General features: G+C 43.9%; 1 pseudogene; it reads left to right on the forward strand.

The window, feature by feature from the left end:
* The first annotated feature begins 1670 nt into the window (after positions 1-1670).
* The window catches only part of LOC115326820, a 63224-nt pseudogene continuing 39873 nt past the window's right edge, over positions 1671-25021 (forward strand).

Raw genomic sequence — 25021 nt, forward strand, 5'->3', positions numbered from 1 at the left:
AATTGAGCTATGAGCATGCCACTGAGAGCTATGAGAGGGTGCGTCAAGTAGCTTCCTCCAGCAGCGTCTCGAAAAAGATTACATTACAGAAGAAGGATTTCAAAGAGAAGTATCTTTTAAATAAATGGAGTTACCTCTCAACTCCCGTCCCATCCCCTTGTAATTCGCGTTTGTCCGAAAATTTAGCTTGGAGAACCTGATTTCGCAATTTTAACGATTTGGCTCCTCTTTAATGACGTGACACATGAGTAATTAGGCAATGTAGACGTATGCTCTCTCAGTGGCATGCTATTTAACGTGGGCGGTACTATCTACTAAATCGGGCTTGACAATAGTCGGGGTTTTAGTTTTTGTGCAGGAAGCATGCGAACGGACTTTCGCAATTTTAACTATTTGGCTTCTTTTTATTAACGTCACACGTCAGTAATTAAGCAATATAGACGATTGCTCTCAGCGGCATGCTCTTTTACAGGTACGGTAGTATCCTTCAAATTGAGTTTGACTAGTCGGGGTTTTCGCTTTCGGGCAGGAAGCATTCTTGTTTGTCCGAAATTGAGCTTGGAGAACGTAATTTTGCATTTTTAACGATTTGGCTCCTCTTTAATGACGTGACGCATGAGAAATTGCGCGATATAGACAGTTGCTTTCATCAGTATGACATCGTACAGGGGAGGTACAAACTTCTTACTCGGGTTCGACACTAGTCAGGGTTTTAGCATTTGGGCAGGAAGAATGCTCGTACGTCCAAACAATGAGGTAATACCGGTGAAGGTCTCGAGGTACAAACAATATTACTGGCAATAGTAAATTTTCAATTTGAGTAATACGCCATTCAATCCTCGTGAATATTATGCTTCTATTTGTTGTGGAAAGATATTCAAGATTTTTCAAAATAACTTCTTGATTCAATGAAAAACAATTGGTCTAGGAAGAAAAAGTGCAATTTCCTATGATTTTATTTTGTATTGATTATTTTGTTGTATTGCTGTTGTCTACTGGTTTACCGGGTAATCTTAAGATTTAGACAGCTTTTCAACTGAAATTAATCTTTTACAGCGTTTTACGGAGAGCAGGCGAGAGAGGTTGCAAGGTCCTCAAGGACAAGAAAGCTGGGGATTTTAGTATAATGTCTATGATAATTTCCAGTAACAAGAAAAAAAAGAAAGATATCGATGAAGTTATATGGTTTCAGTGCACTTGACACGAAAACATCCGTGTTTGATCATTATTGAAAACCTCCGCGTTTCTTCAGTATTGAAGACATCGGCGTATAAGTTTAGTATTTCTGTTTCTCCCAAACCTTTGGCGTCTTGAAAACGCCAGTGTTAAATACCAATATCTCGGTGATTCACGAGGTATTAAACTGAGGCCAGGCGTGTAGTGAGTTGAACGGAAGTCTACGACTCTGCACGAAGCATTTGGTGGAAGGGCGGGTCATGGGGTGGCTTTAAATGTTAAAGACCAACAAGCGCTGCGGTAGCGCTGTGGATCTGGTTTCTACGCATGAGCAATGGTCACACCTGGTCATTTACCGCGAGCTTGTTCCTACAAAGCGCATCGACCTATGGGTTCACAGCTGCAGAGTGCGCAATGATATGAGGCTCTATAAAAGCGGTGGGTACACCAACTGACTTCCATTAGCTCTTCAGGATTTCTGCCGTGAGAGTCGAATGCTGAACGATCGCAGTAGATCCATGACTGTCCAGGCACTGCTGCACGGCCTCGTTGTCCTTTCTGTGGCTCTCGTAAGTTGAATCGACTACTTTTAACGAAGTCCATAAAAATAATCTAGGTACTTCAGTTTATGGTAACATGCCAAATACGCAAAACGAGCTACGAAAGTTTTTTGTTCGGTTCGAGATGAGTACATTGGTACATATTGAAATCACTATGTTCAGACCAGGTGTCCAGGGTGGTTCAGGGAGTACTCGGGGGATAGCGTGGTTTCGTCCCAACGGGAAAAAAACGTTCAGCCTTCCCACTCTGGTGAAGAAGGAAGAGCAGCGGAGCTGTACTATGTGCCGCCGTCACTCATCGATGGCGGTAGCTGTCCAGAAGGTTGTGTCCAGATTTATTTGTTTACGGACACGAAACTGGGAAAACTAGCTCTCAAAAGCTCCGCTGTAAAAAAGCCGTAAGGAAATCTGCTGCCTAGCCTTGCCGTCGTATGGCATATCGTCTGTCATATCCTTTACGAAAACGTTACAAAACACTTAAGCACAGCAGATCAATTGTTTTCACAATGAAGCCCAAGATCTTGGCTCAGGACCCTTTCAGCCTGCTTTAAAAATTGTATCCCAGCGCATCTGTCACAATATGACAAGTGCTTTCACATCAAAAGGAATTACATCGCAAGATATATTAAGGCATGCAAAATATACTCAAAATGAAGCATTTCAGATACGTTTGATGAGTTTCTTATTACAGAAGAAGAACTTACTTCCTTGATATACGACGTATATCCATGCGTCGTTCGTCGCAGAAATATTTAAGTACGAACATGTCCTTAACACGTTTAACATGTAATTATGTATTACTGAAATGCCTGAACAACACGTGTTTTTTTTCTAATTTCAGGCTTTTAACGTTAAAGGTGAGTGAGGGTTTTTCTGAAACCTAACAAAACGCTAATAAAAAAACGGACACTTTGGTTTTCTTTCTTTTTTTATGGAAGGATGGCAAAGTAGTCGTGTCGATCCATCCTCGACGTAAATCACGTTTAAAAAAATTTAAAAAAACAAAAACAAAAAAAGGTCGACCTTATTACAGCTTTGAGAGCCTATACAAAAAGGCATAAAAAGATGGTAGCGAAATAATTTATTAAACGCACAGAAAATGTTAAAAAATGGTTGTGTCTGCTGCAAAACCTTTTTCTCAAGCTTTAACAAAATTGGGATCTTATAATACAAAGAGCACTAGTACACTGTAGTGTAACCTAAGCGGCTGGCGTAAAGCCCACGGTGTAGACGGCAATAGGCGTCATATTATGGAGTTTTAGAATAGCGCACGCTAAAGCTTTGCGTACGCAAAGAATAGCGCCGTCGCCACTGCGCATGCTCCGAATGCAAACCAGGTTTTGCGCTTTGAGTGCGCAATTTTAGCGTGCGCTATTTCTCGGAAATAGCGCGCGTACGCAAAGAGTCTTTGCGCTTCTCCAAGGAGGATTCGTGATGAAAAGTTGGCTAAAGCCAAGACGAGCAGAGTTTAAAAAAATGGCGGCTTCCAGGGATTATGACGGCGGCTGCTTTGGCGGCGTCATGAGCGCGACGTCGGCGGCATCCTCGTAACTGCGATTTTCAATACGGGACGAAGTTGTTCTCGGTTTGGCAACGCTCACCGGCAACTTGATACTTGCGACGCGCGAACATTTCTCGGCGGAGGTAGGATGTGCGAAGGTTAGTACACGAGACCTCTCTTGCCGAGGCGACGCAAGCGGACACGACTGGTCAACCGCTCGCGTCGCATTCTCATGTTTAAACAAATCTAAAATAGTACTATGAACCAAAAAACTTGTTTTCTTTCTAAAGTTACAGCATTTCGTGTGTGAAATGAAAATTGTGACTGTTTCCTGGTGCCGTCGCGGGCGCGAGATGCTTGGGCTTTTGCGTCGCGGCGGAGAAACGCTATTCTAAAACTCTCTTGCGTCGCGTGCGCTAATACAAGCGCTAAATTTAGCGCTAGCGTGCGCTAAAATTGCGTACGTTATTCTGAAACTCCCGATTGTTTCTTTACCGATAACGTTTGCGCATGCGCGGAGAGTCGGCGACAATGCTTGCTTCTTTCATCAAAGCATTTTTCTTTTTCACGCGTCTCTGGCTGCAAGTGTCTCTTGGAACGCCGAAGTGAGACCCGGCCTTCTCAGCACTCATGCGTGTAGCGAATGCCACCTAGAAGGCAAGGCCTGGCCGCATGACGTCATCATTGGTGGATGCCCGCCCCGCCCCTAGCGGCAAACACGCAGAAGCTGGACGAGAGCAGCCGGCAGTCGCGTCCGTCTTCGCGTCGGCGCCTGCTAACGTCGGGCTCGTTGTGAAGCGCTGCGAGAGGCGATGGCGGTGACGCTGACGCAAAACAGACGGTGCTATGTGGATCATAGTGCAAGAGTTATTCTAATGTATTCTAGAGGGCTCAACTGGCGCCAGTGTGCTGCGGCAAACTGAGGCAGACAGCAACCGGTCGGAAATTGGCTTCCGGTGATGCATTTCTAGTGGAAAAAGCGAGTGTATTTTCTCCCTGCGCTCGATTATAAGAGCAAATATCACGAACAATTCGTGCATACTAGAGAGATTGGAACATTTCGCGGTCACGCAGACGAAATATTTTGTTACTTATGGCGTTTTTATTGTAAATTCGTGACATGAAAAACGGCGCTAAAAGCACTTTGTACTGGTATTTATATGCACCGTCGGGCATTGTTAGCGCGAACATGACGTGGGCGCTTTTCAGCATGGGGGGATATACGTGCCAAACCAGCGAAGGACATGTGGAAAACCAAGAGAGACGGAAATAACTACGCAGTAACACTGGATCAGTAACTCCTTGTTCGTGCACACGATCAAAATAAATTGAATGCCCCGTAATATAGTCCAATTTGAAATAAATAACTAATGTTTTATTTTTGCTGCTCATGGATATGCACAAAGATGCTTGTTCTGCATTCAAAATCGTCACCCGCATGCTCGAAAGTTTTGAAAATAGGGAGATGCCAAAGAACAGGTGCTCGATAAAAACTGCCCGAAATCGCAAACAATAAAAACATGAGCTTTTATAACCCACACAGATTAATATTTACGTTTCGAATGTCTTTTTAGCCGATCGTCAAGATGCAGGAAGGACTCATTTGCATTTAATGACAGGACGGGCATATAAGCACTATATAAGCACCACCGAAATGCTGGTGAACACTGAACACACACTAAATTTTTCTGGATTGTTATTTTACTTAGAATTGTCGCTCATTTTTCTATACCTGCTATGGAACACAGGTTTGGGCCTGAAATATAGCGAAGTTTAACGTCCTTCAGTGGTAAATAAAAATGCTCTAAAACAATTACACTTTTAAACTATTAATAAAGGTACATAATATTCGCTAAGACTCAGATAACAAAAGTTATCTCTGTTATTTTCCTTTGAAGAGACAAAATGCAGGCGCGTTTTAAAGAATGATTCCTATCTGCTTCAATTTGAAACCCGGAAGTCGAATAGACAGGATCGCCGGTTGAACCTCTAGCCTACTTTATATTAACTCTATGCATGTAGCTTGGTAGGAACATGGGAAGGCGACATACCGGCTCCAGCCAGTTAAACGAGAAACTCCCAAATCAAGCAGGAACTAGAGGCCGCGCTCGGTGGATTTTTTTCTGGTCACCCCAGGGGGTGATCAGAAAAAAATGAATGACGTTTACAACTCCCTGTAACGCCGAATTAGAGCGCAGCTCTTGAGGTGGAGGGAAGGGCACTGAGGGGAGGGTATGCCTAACACCTGCTAGAGAAGAAGGCCGTAGCGCTCTTCTCGGGACGTCGCAAAGGAAGGCCAACGGGGGCGCGCGTCGTAGCGAAGGCAACGCGCGTGGATCAACTGTCATAACGCGCTTTTAGTCACATGCGTTTGTCTTATTAGCTAAAATGAAAGCTGCACATAGCAACGGGTCTAGAAAACATTTTATTACACGGGGAAAATATTACATAACTAAATAATCAGTACGAGATGGCACGAGGTATGCGCAAAAGAATACCCAAGCCTAAGCATACATGTGATTGTTTTAAGTCAAAACGTTGAATCACGCAAGTATTGCTGTAGGGATGCACATTTTATACAGAAATACTTTGACAAAATGGCGAGACACGCAGTAATTGGACACATCAGTACAGATCATAGTTAAAATCAGGTAGACGTAGTTAAGGCGGACAAGGCAAGACAAGTGTTTCTCACGATCATGTAAGAGACTTTATCACGTGCAGTCACTGATTTCTTGCATTATACCCCGGCCACACGGCAAAATTAATGTAATTTTGATCGAGTGACATTATGGGGTCGACAAATCAGCTTGTGACGCTCGTATCATTACTCAAGAGTGCGATCTGGTTAAATCCTAAGTCATTTATTGAAAATGTATAAACTTTTACGTGTGGCAGGGGTACTAAACTTACTATTTACAGTTAACTAATTTACATCTCCCTATGGGTTCGAGCTGCATTAGAACAAAATATAACTTATTTTGTATACAATATTACTACTACCTTAATACAGTTAAAATTCCAGTATAGACTCCAATAAAGGCAATAAAATAACATTAGCATAAATGAACACATAGTCACAAACAACGCACTTTCAATAATCGCACAAACTTCCATTGAAAACTACAATATTAACACGCATATTTACAAATATCGCCGCAACTGCACACGGATAGCGAAAAACAAAATTCAATTCTAGCACGAAAAAAAAAAAAAAAAAGACTGCAGCATTTGTGTCCCACATGACCAAGAAAGCCCTAAATAAATCGTTTTTCACCTTTCGATCGTATCCATACGTCCCACGATAGCTGTCACAAAAACATTTCAACATAAACTCCAAGAAGTCTCTCTCTGTCGAGAGAGTGGTCTCTCGATGATCGACTAGTGTCATCGTTGGTTAGTTGTCACTCATGTCACTCAAGCCGTAGCAGGACTTGTTCTCCGAATCCACGTAAATGCCGTAATATCAAACGAAAAAAAAAAAAAAAGACTGCAGCATTTGTGTCCCACATGACCAAGAAAGCCCTAAATAAATCGTTTTTCACCTTTCGATCGTATCCATACGTCCCACGATAGCTGTCACAAAAACATTTCAACATAAACTCCAAGAAGTCTCTCTCTGTCGAGAGAGTGGTCTCTCGATGATCGACTAGTGTCATCGTTGGTTAGTTGTCACTCATGTCACTCAAGCCGTAGCAGGACTTGTTCTCCGAATCCACGTAAATGCCGTAATATCAAACGAAAAAAAAAAAAAAGACTGCAGCATTTGTGTCCCACATGACCAAGAAAGCCCTAAATAAATCGTTTTTCACCTTTCGATCGTATCCATACGTCCCACGATAGCTGTCACAAAAACATTTCAACATAAACTCCAAGAAGTCTCTTTCTGTCGAGAGAGTGGTCTCTCGATGATCGACTAGTGTCATCGTTGGTTAGTTGTCACTCATGTCACTCAAGCCGTAGCAGGACTTGTTCTCCGAATCCACGTAAATGCCGTAATATCAAACGAAAAAAAAAAAAAAGACTGCAGCATTTGTGTCCCACATGACCAAGAAAGCCCTAAATAAATCGTTTTTCACCTTTCGATCGTATCCATACGTCCCACGATAGCTGTCACAAAAACATTTCAACATAAACTCAAAGAAGTCTCTTTCTGTCGAGAGAGTGGTCTCTCGATGATCGACTAGTGTCATCGTTGGTTAGTTGTCACTCATGTCACTCAAGCCGTAGCAGGACTTGTTCTCCGAATCCACGTAAATGCCGTAATATCAAACGAAAAAAAAAAAAAAAAGACTGCAGCATTTGTGTCCCACATGACCAAGAAAGCCCTAAATAAATCGTTTTTCACCTTTCGATCGTATCCATACGTCCCACGATAGCTGTCACAAAAACATTTCAACATAAACTCCAAGAAGTCTCTTTCTGTCGAGAGAGTGGTCTCTCGATGATCGACTAGTGTCATCGTTGGTTAGTTGTCACTCATGTCACTCAAGCCGTAGCAGGACTTGTTCTCCGAATCCACGTAAATGCCGTAATATCAAACGAAAAAAAAAAAAAAAAGACTGCAGCATTTGTGTCCCACATGACCAAGAAAGCCCTAAATAAATCGTTTTTCACCTTTCGATCGTATCCATACGTCCCACGATAGCTGTCACAAAAACATTTCAACATAAACTCAAAGAAGTCTCTTTCTGTCGAGAGAGTGGTCTCTCGATGATCGACTAGTGTCATCGTTGGTTAGTTGTCACTCATGTCACTCAAGCCGTAGCAGGACTTGTTCTCCGAATCCACGTAAATGCCGTAATATCAAACGAAAAAAAAAAAAAAAAGACTGCAGCATTTGTGTCCCACATGACCAAGAAAGCCCTAAATAAATCGTTTTTCACCTTTCGATCGTATCCATACGTCCCACGATAGCTGTCACAAAAACATTTCAACATAAACTCCAAGAAGTCTCTTTCTGTCGAGAGAGTGGTCTCTCGATGATCGACTAGTGTCATCGTTGGTTAGTTGTCACTCATGTCACTCAAGCCGTAGCAGGACTTGTTCTCCGAATCCACGTAAATGCCGTAATATCAAACGAAAAAAAAAAAAAAAAGACTGCAGCATTTGTGTCCCACATGACCAAGAAAGCCCTAAATAAATCGTTTTTCACCTTTCGATCGTATCCATACGTCCCACGATAGCTGTCACAAAAACATTTCAACATAAACTCCAAGAAGTCTCTCTCTGTCGAGAGAGTGGTCTCTCGATGATCGACTAGTGTCATCGTTGGTTAGTTGTCACTCATGTCACTCAAGCCGTAGCAGGACTTGTTCTCCGAATCCACGTAAATGCCGTAATATCAAACGAAAAAAAAAAAAAAAAGACTGCAGCATTTGTGTCCCACATGACCAAGAAAGCCCTAAATAAATCGTTTTTCACCTTTCGATCGTATCCATACGTCCCACGATAGCTGTCACAAAAACATTTCAACATAAACTCAAAGAAGTCTCTTTCTGTCGAGAGAGTGGTCTCTCGATGATCGACTAGTGTCATCGTTGGTTAGTTGTCACTCATGTCACTCAAGCCGTAGCAGGACTTGTTCTCCGAATCCACGTAAATGCCGTAATATCAAACGAAAAAAAAAAAAAAAAGACTGCAGCATTTGTGTCCCACATGACCAAGAAAGCCCTAAATAAATCGTTTTTCACCTTTCGATCGTATCCATACGTCCCACGATAGCTGTCACAAAAACATTTCAACATAAACTCCAAGAAGTCTCTCTCTGTCGAGAGAGTGGTCTCTCGATGATCGACTAGTGTCATCGTTGGTTAGTTGTCACTCATGTCACTCAAGCCGTAGCAGGACTTGTTCTCCGAATCCACGTAAATGCCGTAATATCAAACGAAAAAAAAAAAAAAAAGACTGCAGCATTTGTGTCCCACATGACCAAGAAAGCCCTAAATAAATCGTTTTTCACCTTTCGATCGTATCCATACGTCCCACGATAGCTGTCACAAAAACATTTCAACATAAACTCCAAGAAGTCTCTCTCTGTCGAGAGAGTGGTCTCTCGATGATCGACTAGTGTCATCGTTGGTTAGTTGTCACTCATGTCACTCAAGCCGTAGCAGGACTTGTTCTCCGAATCCACGTAAATGCCGTAATATCAAACGAAAAAAAAAAAAAAAAAGACTGCAGCATTTGTGTCCCACATGACCAAGAAAGCCCTAAATAAATCGTTTTTCACCTTTCGATCGTATCCATACGTCCCACGATAGCTGTCACAAAAACATTTCAACATAAACTCCAAGAAGTCTCTCTCTGTCGAGAGAGTGGTCTCTCGATGATCGACTAGTGTCATCGTTGGTTAGTTGTCACTCATGTCACTCAAGCCGTAGCAGGACTTGTTCTCCGAATCCACGTAAATGCCGTAATATCAAACGAAAAAAAAAAAAAAAAGACTGCAGCATTTGTGTCCCACATGACCAAGAAAGCCCTAAATAAATCGTTTTTCACCTTTCGATCGTATCCATACGTCCCACGATAGCTGTCACAAAAACATTTCAACATAAACTCCAAGAAGTCTCTCTCTGTCGAGAGAGTGGTCTCTCGATGATCGACTAGTGTCATCGTTGGTTAGTTGTCACTCATGTCACTCAAGCCGTAGCAGGACTTGTTCTCCGAATCCACGTAAATGCCGTAATATCAAACGAAAAAAAAAAAAAAAAAGACTGCAGCATTTGTGTCCCACATGACCAAGAAAGCCCTAAATAAATCGTTTTTCACCTTTCGATCGTATCCATACGTCCCACGATAGCTGTCACAAAAACATTTCAACATAAACTCCAAGAAGTCTCTCTCTGTCGAGAGAGTGGTCTCTCGATGATCGACTAGTGTCATCGTTGGTTAGTTGTCACTCATGTCACTCAAGCCGTAGCAGGACTTGTTCTCCGAATCCACGTAAATGCCGTAATATCAAACGAAAAAAAAAAAAAAAAGACTGCAGCATTTGTGTCCCACATGACCAAGAAAGCCCTAAATAAATCGTTTTTCACCTTTCGATCGTATCCATACGTCCCACGATAGCTGTCACAAAAACATTTCAACATAAACTCCAAGAAGTCTCTCTCTGTCGAGAGAGTGGTCTCTCGATGATCGACTAGTGTCATCGTTGGTTAGTTGTCACTCATGTCACTCAAGCCGTAGCAGGACTTGTTCTCCGAATCCACGTAAATGCCGTAATATCAAACGAAAAAAAAAAAAAAAAAGACTGCAGCATTTGTGTCCCACATGACCAAGAAAGCCCTAAATAAATCGTTTTTCACCTTTCGATCGTATCCATACGTCCCACGATAGCTGTCACAAAAACATTTCAACATAAACTCCAAGAAGTCTCTCTCTGTCGAGAGAGTGGTCTCTCGATGATCGACTAGTGTCATCGTTGGTTAGTTGTCACTCATGTCACTCAAGCCGTAGCAGGACTTGTTCTCCGAATCCACGTAAATGCCGTAATATCAAACGAAAAAAAAAAAAAAAAGACTGCAGCATTTGTGTCCCACATGACCAAGAAAGCCCTAAATAAATCGTTTTTCACCTTTCGATCGTATCCATACGTCCCACGATAGCTGTCACAAAAACATTTCAACATAAACTCCAAGAAGTCTCTCTCTGTCGAGAGAGTGGTCTCTCGATGATCGACTAGTGTCATCGTTGGTTAGTTGTCACTCATGTCACTCAAGCCGTAGCAGGACTTGTTCTCCGAATCCACGTAAATGCCGTAATATCAAACGAAAAAAAAAAAAAAAAAGACTGCAGCATTTGTGTCCCACATGACCAAGAAAGCCCTAAATAAATCGTTTTTCACCTTTCGATCGTATCCATACGTCCCACGATAGCTGTCACAAAAACATTTCAACATAAACTCCAAGAAGTCTCTCTCTGTCGAGAGAGTGGTCTCTCGATGATCGACTAGTGTCATCGTTGGTTAGTTGTCACTCATGTCACTCAAGCCGTAGCAGGACTTGTTCTCCGAATCCACGTAAATGCCGTAATATCAAACGAAAAAAAAAAAAAAAAGACTGCAGCATTTGTGTCCCACATGACCAAGAAAGCCCTAAATAAATCGTTTTTCACCTTTCGATCGTATCCATACGTCCCACGATAGCTGTCACAAAAACATTTCAACATAAACTCCAAGAAGTCTCTCTCTGTCGAGAGAGTGGTCTCTCGATGATCGACTAGTGTCATCGTTGGTTAGTTGTCACTCATGTCACTCAAGCCGTAGCAGGACTTGTTCTCCGAATCCACGTAAATGCCGTAATATCAAACGAAAAAAAAAAAAAAAAAGACTGCAGCATTTGTGTCCCACATGACCAAGAAAGCCCTAAATAAATCGTTTTTCACCTTTCGATCGTATCCATACGTCCCACGATAGCTGTCACAAAAACATTTCAACATAAACTCCAAGAAGTCTCTCTCTGTCGAGAGAGTGGTCTCTCGATGATCGACTAGTGTCATCGTTGGTTAGTTGTCACTCATGTCACTCAAGCCGTAGCAGGACTTGTTCTCCGAATCCACGTAAATGCCGTAATATCAAACGAAAAAAAAAAAAAAAAGACTGCAGCATTTGTGTCCCACATGACCAAGAAAGCCCTAAATAAATCGTTTTTCACCTTTCGATCGTATCCATACGTCCCACGATAGCTGTCACAAAAACATTTCAACATAAACTCCAAGAAGTCTCTCTCTGTCGAGAGAGTGGTCTCTCGATGATCGACTAGTGTCATCGTTGGTTAGTTGTCACTCATGTCACTCAAGCCGTAGCAGGACTTGTTCTCCGAATCCACGTAAATGCCGTAATATCAAACGAAAAAAAAAAAAAAAAAGACTGCAGCATTTGTGTCCCACATGACCAAGAAAGCCCTAAATAAATCGTTTTTCACCTTTCGATCGTATCCATACGTCCCACGATAGCTGTCACAAAAACATTTCAACATAAACTCCAAGAAGTCTCTCTCTGTCGAGAGAGTGGTCTCTCGATGATCGACTAGTGTCATCGTTGGTTAGTTGTCACTCATGTCACTCAAGCCGTAGCAGGACTTGTTCTCCGAATCCACGTAAATGCCCTATTGAAAAAGGCCAATATGAACTCGGCTTATTGGAAATATTGTATTCCAATGAAGATGATGGAAACCAATAAAAACTTATTGTTATCCGATTAACCCAATACGCACGATGGGAATTCATATCGGAGCACAATATCTCGATATAGTATGCGGTTATTGGTATACAACAGGATATTGGAGCACAATATCGCGATATAACTTGCGGTTATTGGTATACAACACGATATCGGAGCACAATACCCCGATATACTACACGGTTATTGGAATAGAATACGACATCGCGTGCATATTGGTGGCCGACATGGACATACTGTACGGCCACACGATATAGAAATATTGGTCGTCGATCATGGGACCAAAGGAAAATACAATATGATATCGCGTGCATATATCTCAGAACGCGGGTACCAAGTTACCAACATGCATTATGTTGGCATATCCACACGGCAATACGCGAAAAATATATTGGGCGTGGATACACACATAACATAAACGTTCTGCGTTGCGAACACATTAACATTGATCGACAGTGCAAGTATGTACAGCTGTTAGTACGGCACACAGTACACACAGCCTCGCGCGCTTGAAACTAGACAACCACCAAACCATTCAGAATAACTAGCCGGAACACCCGCCGCGACCTACCTTTTAATGAGAAAGCCCAATAACGACGTGCTCATTGGAGTGATCGTCTTCCAACAAATGTTTATTGCAGTTGTAATGCAACAAAAGTTGATCGCCAAACGATAAACCCAACGTACCGGGATACAATTCGATGTTGCAACACACCATCGCAATACAACAAGAAACTATCGGTGTTGGGACACGACCACCACATCGAATACGATATCATATCAATACGAAGTTACCGACGGTGAGAAATACAACATCATGACACGATATGTTGGGACCGAAATCAAACGCGATACGTGACAATGTCGGTTCGCACGATAAAATAATGACGGTGAATAGGTTTGACAGGTCACGTGCATGTAGTTGCTTCTTACGCGCACATTTATCGATATTGACCCACCTTTCTGGGTAATCCTACGTGGTACACAAAATCCACGACGACATGCGAGCACATTTCACCCACCACTTTTCGTCGCCTGTTTCGCGAGATTCACACACTGTCCAAAAAATGGCGTGAAAAATACGTGCACTTGCGCCATCAAACGATACGTTACAGCCTCGTTTCTCGAGAAGACAGTTTCCACCGCCAACACGCGCGCGCGCGCGCGCGCAAGCAGTTTGGACTTCGAACTGTTCGAACTTCGAAGGGAGCGAGCCCGGCTGGCCCGGCGCGATGCCGGCGTGCTGGCGAGCCGCCAAGACGAGCAACGAGCATGCTGAGCATGCGCAGTGCGCAGCGAGCGGGCGCGGGCGTCGGTTGCGCCACTGTCACCACCACTGCTGTGTGTTGCGCGACCCGGCCAGCCTGGCCAGCCGGCGTGATTGGCGTTCGTCGCACTCCGTACTCGTGGGCATCGAGCGAAACCTACACACTTTCAATTGCTTCGAAAGGTACGTATACACGACTCTATTACTTGCAGCATTGAGTGCTTTGGCGTACGCGGATCAAAGCAAACACCGAAGGACACAAAGGAGACGTGAAGTTTTTAAATCGAGGCCTCTTTGAACGCCTGTGTCCCCTGTTGAAAGCACCTAGCTGTGCTCTGTTGCAGGCGTCATTTCGACTGCGTGTGCTCCAATGTAACGTCAGTCACTGGTCACAGGTCACACTCGGCTAGCTTTGCCAGTTTGTTATCTGATGTGCGAAATAGACGTAGAAACCAGCGCCGCGTCTCTTTCGGATACTCAGACTCCAGCCCCCTTACTTCCGGCGTGCTTTCTGCCGCGCCCGTTCGGCGCATTGTCTTCGCGGGCGCGTCAGGCTCGTTCGAAGAGGCGTCGTTTGAAGCTGACGAGTCGCCGAAGTGTACCGGAGCTTCTCTTTAGGAAAGTCGCAATCGACGCTCGGCGGCTCGGCTCTGAGCTCGTACTTTTCTCCTCCCGGGTATACCATGAGTGCCGATGAACGAATTTGAAAAAGCGCTAGCGAGTGACTTTGTGACGCCGCCCAACTGTCCTTCTATCAACGGCGCAGAGCAAATGATGTACAGAAAAAAAAAAAAAAAAAACGCGTTTTTTATATTTTGTTGGCCATGTTTCACCTCAACACAAAGTGAATCGCGGCTGTACGTCGGTTGACTCATTACTGTGCCTAGATTGTAACGGAACCTTTTTGGTGTGATCTTATTCTGATATCGTTATATCTCGCCTTTTTATCTTGGCTGCACACCTCTAGACGACATTCTACACATTGCACTCCTTGTCGACATGTCGCTGGTGCTTGAGACTAATTGGAAGTCACTGTTTGCTCACTCCTTGGTGCACACATTTTATGTTCAACATCAGTTATCTGAAGGAGGCTCCATGAAACCCTGGAATTTGTTTAGAGGTACCTCTACATACTGTGTTAGAGTGCTGTTTTGTGCGTTGTAGGTTCGCACAAAACCAAATTGCACCTTGTAATATACCCTTTGACTGTTTACTACAATTAAAGTTGCAATGAAACATTGGCCACGAGAGGTGACTCTGCCAACGTGGCCAACAAATTCCTCACACAATTTTCTCCATGGGTCATTTTGGATGTTGACAAATTTTCTTGTGAATAATGAGTGTTATGCACATATGTTTCTTCTACTTTTCAGACAGGTACTTCAGTTAGATAAACCCCAGCAAAAGCAGTAAGAGAGTCTCGTAGGGTCACACCAAGGATAACGGCATTCCTGCTCGAGTCCCGGGTCTTCTCACCATACTTCACTGAGCATAATGGTACATTCCCTTTCCTTAACTTTGTGGGAGCCAAGGGTGAAAGACGACGCAGAGGGCACGTGACAGGCGGTCGGCGGAGAAAGAAGTCACGAGCTGGCGCGAGACAGTGCGTGCTGAGCGAGGCTGGAGCTGGGCAGGAACATCGGAGCCGGGCTGCCTGGCTTGGAGCGGTCCACCAGCAAGGTTCAAACCGGACCGGTAGAAACGGCGAGTCCTGGCCATCTAGCCTAGGCCACGACGATCCCGGGGTGGTTCCGCAGCGAGACTCAGGCAGTGATAGCCCGGGACAGCCAGCCTACGCAGCGCTGGCATGGGAAGGACGATCCGCAGGCCTGGACACTGACTCCGACTGTGAGCTCTGATCGACGGACGACAACAAGGGTCGGCGTGCCTGGACTGCTGGCTCTGAACGACGGGCAACCGTGAGGTAGTAAACTTATTCGCTGTCTTCTCGGTGCTGTATGTCACTCCCTGGGTGACGGGCGGAGCGCATACCGATTGGGCGGTGATTATTAGTAGCTAAGCGAACTCCATAAAGAAACCAGCATTAAAATGGCACATCCAACGTGGGGTTCGTTTGGTATGCCTCTGCTTCTAGTCGTCCCCAGGGAGTCTCACGGATTCGTTGAGCGGGTTGTTCACTAACGCTAACGATGCCCGTTGAGACAAATATGTTAAAATTTCGGCGACTTGTCTCACGGTAGAGCTCAGCAGGTGTCTCCTCGAATCAAGTACCTAAGGGGCTCGAAGAACGAGGTTGAATACACGCTTTCTCGGGTACCCTAGAATAGTGGTTGGCAGGAGTCGGGGGAGCGCGGTTAAGATGTAAGAAAGTCGTCTCCAGAGGCAGAGGAGAGTCACGGCATGTTCGCTGGAAGGCAGGATAACGAGTGGCAGGAGGGGAAACAGCCAGGACTCATTGCAGATTTAGGATTTAGGCTTGGGGTGATGCGGTAGGCAAGTAAGCACTTGTCGAGTCCTGGAGTGCAGATGGGTTTTTGACAGTGGGTGTTGGAAAGATTGCGGAAATGGCAGTGGACACCGGGAACACCGGCAGACGAGATTGTCAGCGGGTAAACTGGCGGAAATTGCGGTTGGCACCTGGAACGCTGGCAGGCGAGTTAATGAGCACTATGATTTGTAACTGCTGGGCCAAGACGGCTAGTTTCTTCGCGTCAGTCCAACAGTCGACAAAAGGCGGAGGGACGACTCTCCCTTGAGGGGGGTCGTTCCAAGAAAGCTACGAATTGATTTAGATGATTCTTTCTCGACTTCACTCTGGCCGGTCGTGGCACTGACAGCAAGACTTTTTAATAAGTTATGTCGCGTCACGGCCTGGCCGGGGATGCGGCGGTAGACATTTAGGTGGCTTGTAGCTGTCCAGCTTGCCTTGAGGTGTGAACGGTTGAAGCGGGCTTGCTCGCTGAGCGTGAACGGTGGAAGCAAGCCTAAGGCCCACTTCAGACGGGGCAATTTCCCCCAGCAACTTAACGTCGCAACACCAGCAACACAGGCCGCCTGCGTTCAGACGCTGCAACCAAATTGCTACGACTTGCCATCATCATCATGAAATTTGATTTTTCTTGCACTATATAGACGCACAACTACGTGCTAAAAACGTGTTTTTATATCTTTGACTGGCATTAATACTCACTCATGTTTCTGAAAAAGTTTATTTCCAAAAACGATCCATTTGAAACCAAGACCAAGTCTTCAGCTGTCATCCTCACCACCACAGGGGTGTCACGTGAAAATATTGCGTCCCTGATTGGCTGCTGCCGCTTCAGACTTTTCCAGTTTGTTCGAGTTGCGTGTCTGTTTTAAGCCGAACCTGATCTCAGAAATTCGTGCTGATCTGGGAAAACCTAGGGAACTACCCGCCAGCAATCTCAAAATGGCTAGAAAAGTTGCCCCATCTGAAGCAGGTTTTAGGGAACTGAAATCAAGGGCAGTGGAGCTCTGGGTTCAAACCCACCTAGAGACTTTCTTTTCTTTTTGCCTTTTTTTTAGTATACAGTATATATATATATATATTTATATTTATAAATAATACTTTTTTTTAAGTTTTAACGTATAGACACATAATTTACACACTAATTCACATTCAGAAGTGCTTTTATTCACACACTGTGGCTCCCTAGTGCTTGCAATAGCTTCTTGCTAAGCTATTGCAAGCTCTGCAAAGGGAGGGGCATCTTCTCACCCTTTGCAGGCTGTAAAGCTGTGGCTTGCACAGCTCTAGCAGGTCGCACCTCGCACACTGGCTCCATCATCAAGCATAGGGGCTGCATGAGTCGCGTCACACCGTAAGGCTATATGCGGTCGGGTCACAGCACCTGGGACCATTCGTCGCTGCATTCAGCTGTGGTATGGTGGCATGGTCAGGGCATGAAGCAGGGGTACAACTTGGAAATGCTCATCTTCATCACATTTGAAGCACATTTTTTTATTACTTTTGTGTCGAGTTGTCAGCATTTTAAGGGTGAGAAAGCAAGCAGCAGCGAGAGCAAGAAAAAAATTGAAAGCCGCTCTTATTGAGAATTTATTACAAGCACTAGGAAGCCGTGGAGTATTCTTAAAACGCTTCTAAAGCTGAATTAGCGTATAAATTATGTGCTAGTGCCTCAAAAATAAAACAAACAAACAATTTAAGTATAATTAATAAGGATAAAAATATACACCAGGAGGACTCAACCAGAACAACACAGTCTGTAAATTTGAAATTTGACACCATAAACCGCTTGGCCACCACCCAATTTTATTTTTAGGTCGTTTATCGAGGTATATGAATTTCGTTTGCAGCTGTGGGCTGCAAGAGAGATAGCCTTATTTTCATTTACTTTACTATTCCCACCAAATATGGCAAGTGACCAAGAATAGATCCTCATTTGTCGGCCGAGGCACTGTGCTTGCATCAAGGCAAACTAGCCTGGCTTGGTAGGCCTATATTTTGTTTCATCACCCGTTTAGGATTCTGTTGTCGCTCATCCAAAGAAAAAAAAAAACTGACTAAGTCTGACTTATCCTGGTGTGCAGGTACCCTTGGCAGTAAACTCTGCTAAATGGGGCAAAATATATATTATACATTTTTTAGCAAATATGCATTGTTTTAGCAAAATGAGCTACACTATTTGACTAAGGTGAAACAGAACGAGCCTTTCCACCTGGGTCTGTTTCCATCTTTCGCAGTGTCGAAGTATTGATTACCTAGGTTTCTCTTGGTGGGCTTTCTTTCGAGAGCGACCCCGCTGTGTGAAAAATGTGTTGTGAAGAAAAGTTGAAGTGAGCTAAAGCAAAGAAGGGAATGTCCGCACGCTGAACCCGCAGAGAACGCTTGTTTGTCTCGAGTTCAGTCGTTGGACAAAGCGACCCTGGCTCGTGATGTCTTGCATCAGTGCGCTCAGTTTCTTTTTTTCTGTGTTTAGCTCGTACCTCGCCTGCCGGCCTTGCAAGCACGCGGCGCTGGACTCTTTTTTGTCGCATGCTGGGCAGTTACATTTTGCATAGATTTTTGGCAACCAGTTGGGACGGAGCGGAGAGGCATGCTTTCGGTTTCGATTAAACAGCAGTTTTGCTCGCGCGACAAAGCACGTGCAGCTGCAGGCCTGCCGGAGTTGCCCTCACGTGCATGCGAACCAACGATGCAAACATAATTGCACGACAGAGGCACCAGCCGGGACGCTTGCAATTCAGTGTTTTACATTTAATTACTTTTGTCGAAAAAGTAAAACGGTGGCAAGCGGTTTTTCGGAATTGCTTGGCAATGCCTACAGCACTGTACACTTGTGGGATGTTGCAATGTCTCTTTGGAGACATCAAAATTGGACAATCAATACTACCCTAAGCTAAAGCAAAGCTTGCTCCAGCTTTGCAGAATGTTTCGAAAACCAAAAAGAAATGTGTCATGTCATTGGCATTTCAGTTACATCTTGAAAGACTCCCAGGTGGCCAAACTTGACCATAATTGGTTTATTTCGGCGAGCAAGATTCCCTTCGCGTGTCCAGCATTTAAAACAAATATTTTTATTTTTATTACAATATCTGCTTTAAAAGCTACTTTTGCTGCTCCAAAACACTGTTTTGGCTGCTCCGAAAGGTGCTCCAAAACGGCTTAGGCCAATCACATCACTGCTATATGAGTTTCAGCATTTGTCAAGGAGCACAAAAATCAAAGCCCGGGGGTTGGCCATTGCAAAAATGTTGACTCGGAAGCGCATAGGGAGGAAGCTTTACAAAAGTATCCGCCTGCCTCTACAAGAGAAACCGAAACTAAGAATGTGGGTTCCATTTGAAAAAACAAACATTGTCAGCCCGAATTAACTTGGGGGCGGCACGAAGCAAACAAGCCACGTTACTAGTAGGCTTGGTTCAGGCTTTTGTAGGGGTGGTCGATGACTCTGTGTTTTCTAAAAAGTTATCTTTTTCTAAAAGTGTGGTGGTCGAATATTCGGGGATGGGCATTGAGTCGGGATGTTAAGGTAAAAATTTCATCAACATGCCGGAATTCATGTGCCTTGTCCCCCTAGCGAGGGGGACAAGGCCTTCAAAATTTTAGGTTCGCAAAATTGGTGTGTCAGTATTGACGTCTTATTTTACATCAGGCCTCTCATATTAAGACTCACTATAAATGACATGTCTAAAATTCGTTTGGGTGTACTTCCTTCCAGCAAGTATATGGTTCTGTCTCAAAAGGTCTAATCTGATGTTGACTGCACCTCAGGTCTGCACCGACAATTCATCAGGACGAGACCCAACCGGGACATTAGGGGTGAGTGGCTTATGCAAGGAAGGCTACATATACGACAGCTTCTTGCGGACAAGAACCGAAAATAGATAGACGGTGGATGTTTCATTTGCTATGCCTTTTGGCATGCACATTCTGTTTGTTATGATTGAAGATTCCTGCAGAGTTCAATTTCAACTATTGTAAAAAACCGAGCATGCGCTCAGATCGCAGAAGCGCCTACCCCCTCATTCGAAACGATCCGCAAATAAGCAAAGTGCATACCAGACGCCCATACACCTGTTTTGAGCCATGCTCAAAATATTAAAAGAGCACATCAAGCGCCAGGTGCTTTGGCGTCTTTGCCACAGTGGCGCCGGTTGCAGAGCTGACAGGCCCGTGACTGGCACAAGCCATGGCATGGCCTTTGGGAATAAGGGAATCGAGATTAAAGACGTAGCGCAGAAATTGGAGGCGAGTGGTGAAGGTGAGCAGAGTTAACAGAAAACAAGGACGAAGGGAGTTCCGTCGCATGAGGCATCTGTGTCCCGTGTATGTAATTTTGAGTGTGCTGTAGGTGGCTACCCAAAAAAATTGTTACTTGGACGTAACTAACCGCAAACCTCTCGCAGTTTCCACGGCCCACAAGCCAGCCGGCGCCAGTTCGTTCTCGTTCAAAGGTGAGGATTCTAGATTTTCTAGATTGCTCTGAAGCAGCAATACTGAAGCCAGACAAGCGGTACGGCATATTTAATTGACGGAGCCCAGAACGACTGGGGACGCTTTCACTGAAGCTTGTTTTGCTGCAATACACGCTTGTATTGCAGCAAAACAAGCTTCAGTGAAAGCGTCCCCAGTCGTTCTGAGCTCCGTCAATTAAATATGCCGTATCGCTTGTCTGTCTGGCTTCAGTGTTGCTGTAGGCGACAAAACATGTGCCAGTCACAAGAGGCATATTATGTCACGCACATGTAATTTTGATTTTATCCGGCTTAGTGTGCTGTAGGTGGCTGGTCAAAGAAATCGGTACTTGGACGCAACTAATCGCAAATCTTTCTGGCAATTTCCAAGGCCTAAGAGCCAGCAGGTCCCAGTTTGCTTTTCCTCAGGTGAGAGTCCCAGATTGCCGAAGCAGGAATACTGAAGCCAGACGACCGGTACAGCATTTTTAATTGACGAAGCTCAGAACGACTGGGGGCTCCTTCATTGAAGCTTATTTTTCTGTAATACACGCGAGCGCAATTGACGTATGCCTAGTTACGTCGCAAGAGGTTATCTATGTCCCGCGCATGTAATTTTTTTAATCTTTTCGACTTAGTGTACTTGAAGGTGACAGCGCAGGAAAAATCGAACTCACACCAGACACTCAGGAAGACAAGCACACGCGCTGAACTTACAACTCTTGTGTATTCGACTGCTTCATTTTTCTCTTCAGCGCCTGGGTTGACTTTTCAGAATGTGATAAGTAGAAGAAGTAGCACGAAATACAAAGGAAAATTCTAAAGAGAAGGCAAAAGAACAGTAAAAGAGAAGACAAATGAAGAAACGGAAAAAATATCTATACGAAACACATTTACAAATCGTCTCTCTCCCTCATCGCTATCATTTAGATAGAAATTGCAGCTCTTTGATCGACAGCGCTATAGAAGGACTACTTACACACTTGTCCTTCAGCTGTGCTATCCTTTCCGCTTCCATTATTTCTCTAGTCAATGCGTCTCTACTCCTACCTATTACAGAGCAATTTTCAAAATGTGCTATACAGCCACGATCGCGACAATGGATTCCCAAGTGTCCAGCTACGACTCGGTGGGTGTTATAAAGATGCTCTCTTAAACGATCATTCAAACACCTTCCAGTCTAGCCTACATACTCTCTACCACATGAGAGTGGGACAGAATATACGACTCCTTCAGTACAATTTACAAAGCTCTTTTGGTGCTTTTTCGAACAACCAACTTCTTGGTGTGCCGATCCGTTTACCTTCCGGCACAGGCTTAAAAGCTTATTTGGTACTGAAAAAGCAACATTAATGTTAATGCAGTTACCTATCTTTTTTAGACCGTGCGAAACTTTATGTATATATGGAACAACGGCCGTCCTTTTCTTTTCTGTATTGCGTTTAGGTCGTTCACCCCATCTTATTCTCTTTAATAAATCCTCTGCCACGGCTGTAAGTAATGCACTAGGATATCCTGTTGACTTTAACCTGGCGATTTGAGCATCAAAGCTAACCTTAATTGAATGAATACATGACTTATTGCTTTTCAGACCGCGTCAGGATTTTTGCAAGGTGGTTTCCTTGAACTGCTCACCGTATATTTTAAATCTATGTTTGCGTGCTGGGAGGGTAACACCTTTCTCCAAAAAGCAGGGGTATGCATTGGTTCATGCATAGTACCACTTTTGAGTAACCTTTACCTCGTGCATCGGGGCCGGATCCTTTCACGTAGCTTAGATGCTTCTTCTGTTGTGAAGGTGTTTTGCTTTGTAGATGATTTTTTGATTGTGCTAGATTGTGCAGCTAAGGACTTTCAAATATTAGTCTCTAATGTTCTTTCCTGTTGTAAATCCTGTATAGATCCACCAGAAATCACTCATGAGCTCTCCACAGAAGGTTCCTTATGGTTCTTGGACCTCAGATTAATTTTTTCGGAGCATCATGTATGTTGGTCATACAAACCGAGAGGGAAGAAACCACTTAATTTTCAGTCAGCACACTCCAAGCTTGTTAAGCGAGGCATTGTTAAATTATGTCTCACCAGTGTGCTTAATAAGTCTTGTATTCATTCACTTAAGGTTAGCTTTGATGCTCAAATCGCCAGGTTAAAGTCAACAGGATATCCTAGTGCATTACTTACAGCCGTTGCAGAGGATTTATTAAAGAGAATAAGATGGGGTGAACGACCTAAACGCAATACAGAAAAGAAAAGGATGGCCATTGTTCCATATATACATAAAGTTTCGCACGGTCTAAAAAAGATAGGTAACTGCATTAACATTAATGTTGCTTTTTCAGCACCAAATAAGCTTTTAAGCCTGTGCAGGAAGGTAAATGACGGCACACCGGGAAGTTGGTTGTTTGAAAAAGCACCAAAAGAGCTTTGTAAATTGTACTGAAGGAGTCATATATTCTGTCCCACTCTCATGTGGTAGAGAGTATGTAGGCTAGACTGGAAGGTGTTTGAATGATCGTTTAAGAGAGCATTTTTATAACACCCACCGAGTCGTAGCTGGACACTTGGGAATCCATTGTCGCGATTGTGGCTGTATAGCACATTTTGAAAATTGTTCTGTAATAGGTAGGAGTAGAGACGCATTGACTAGAGAAATAATGGAAGCGGAAAGGATAGCACAGCTGAAGGACGAGTCTGTAAGTAGTCCTTCTATAGCGCTGTCGACCAAAGAGCTCCAATTTCTATCTAAATGATAATGATAGCGATGAGGGAGAGGGACAATTTGGAAAAGTGTTTCGTTTAGATATTTTTTCCGTTTCTTCATTTGTCTTCTCTTTTACTGTTCTTTTGCCTTCTCTTTAGAATTTTCCTTTGTATTTCGTGACCTTCTTCTACTTATCACGTTCTAAAAAGTCAACCCAGACGTTGAAGAGAAAAATGAAGCAGTCGAATACACAAGAGTTGTAAGTTCAGCGCGTGTGCTTGTCTTCCTGAGTGTCTGGTGTGAGATTAATTTGGCTGCGCTGTCACCGTCAAGTATGGTTCACTAACTCGCCCAAGCTTCCATCCTATCGACTTAGTGTACTTTACGGGGCTACTCAATGTAATTGCTACTTGAACGCAACTAACCGCAAATCTCTCTCCCAGTTTGTCCCAGTTTCCACGGCCTACAAGCAAGCAAGCACCAGTTCGTTTTTTTTCCTCAAAGGTGAGCATTCCAGATACTTTAATTAGGTGCACGGTGTAAGATAATACTCTTTAGGTGAGGACAGCGCGCTCTTGGCCACGGCCCGATGAAGTTCGCTCTTCACACTCTCTCACTTTGGTTTCAAGCAACGCCAGCAGGTGACTCGTCGACCCGTGGGCACGTTCAAGACGGCTCGTGCCGCCTTATGTACCACACGCGCAGAGCTCCAGCGAGGTTGTCACATGTGCAGAAAGACCATGGTGTACCGGGGTGTCATGACAACAAGATAATGTTTTTTTGCTGTCACACAGTTCCGCCGTTTGGCCGCCGGTGACAGTGTCAGTCGCGGGCACGGTGGCAGCCGAATGATGCAGTCTTTCGGATGCCCGTCGAGCGAACACTATTTGGTTCCTCGCGCCGCGCATTCAGCCCCGGCGTGTCCTCACCTAAAGAGTGTATCTTTCACCGTGGTTAGGTGCAAAGCAGGAACTGTGAAGCCAGACGAGCGGATAGGTGTATTTAATTGGCCGAGCTCAGAATGACCCGTGGCAGTGGAATGGAAGCTTATCTTTCTGCAATCAAACACAGACATAATTTTGAATCTATCCAGCTTAGTGAAGGATTGCTACTTGTTGCAAACTAATCCCAAATTTTTATTTTGCAGCTTCTATATGGCTACAGCTAGCAGGTGCTGTTTTCATTGAAAGGTGAGGATTTCACATTCTGTTTTCAAACAGCAAGTTTTTGAATGAGGGTCCTAAACAATTGACTTTCTTTTGCAGTAAATGCCAGATCCTCCAGTTCAGCAATATGTTAAATATATTTGCTATGAATAAGCCCAGTGTTTTGCTTCTTTATTCATAATTTGACAACAGCAACATTTTTTATTTTATCACTCAGAAATACACACAAGAAGAGACTGCGTTGCGGAGAAATGCTGCGCTGAACGTGATTTTCCAACTCGTGTATAGTTTTATTGGTAGCCGATATAATATATTGGATTCCAATATCCATAATACGCTAAGTACACTGGAATCGTAAACCCTTATTGGATCCCCATAGACACATGGGGATCCAATAAGGGTTTATACGGTATTGGATTCCAATCTTTTCAGCGTATTATGGATATTGGAATCCCATAACAAACCCTTATTGTAATACAATACAATAAATGTAATGTTTTCCAATACACTGTCCATATTGTATTGCAATACAATAAAAAGATATTGTTTACCAATATCCATAATAC

The sequence above is a fragment of the Ixodes scapularis genome, unplaced genomic scaffold, assembly GCF_016920785.2.
Source record: "Ixodes scapularis isolate PalLabHiFi unplaced genomic scaffold, ASM1692078v2 ptg001421l_1__unscaffolded, whole genome shotgun sequence".
NCBI classification, from domain to species: Eukaryota; Metazoa; Arthropoda; class Arachnida; order Ixodida; family Ixodidae; genus Ixodes; species Ixodes scapularis.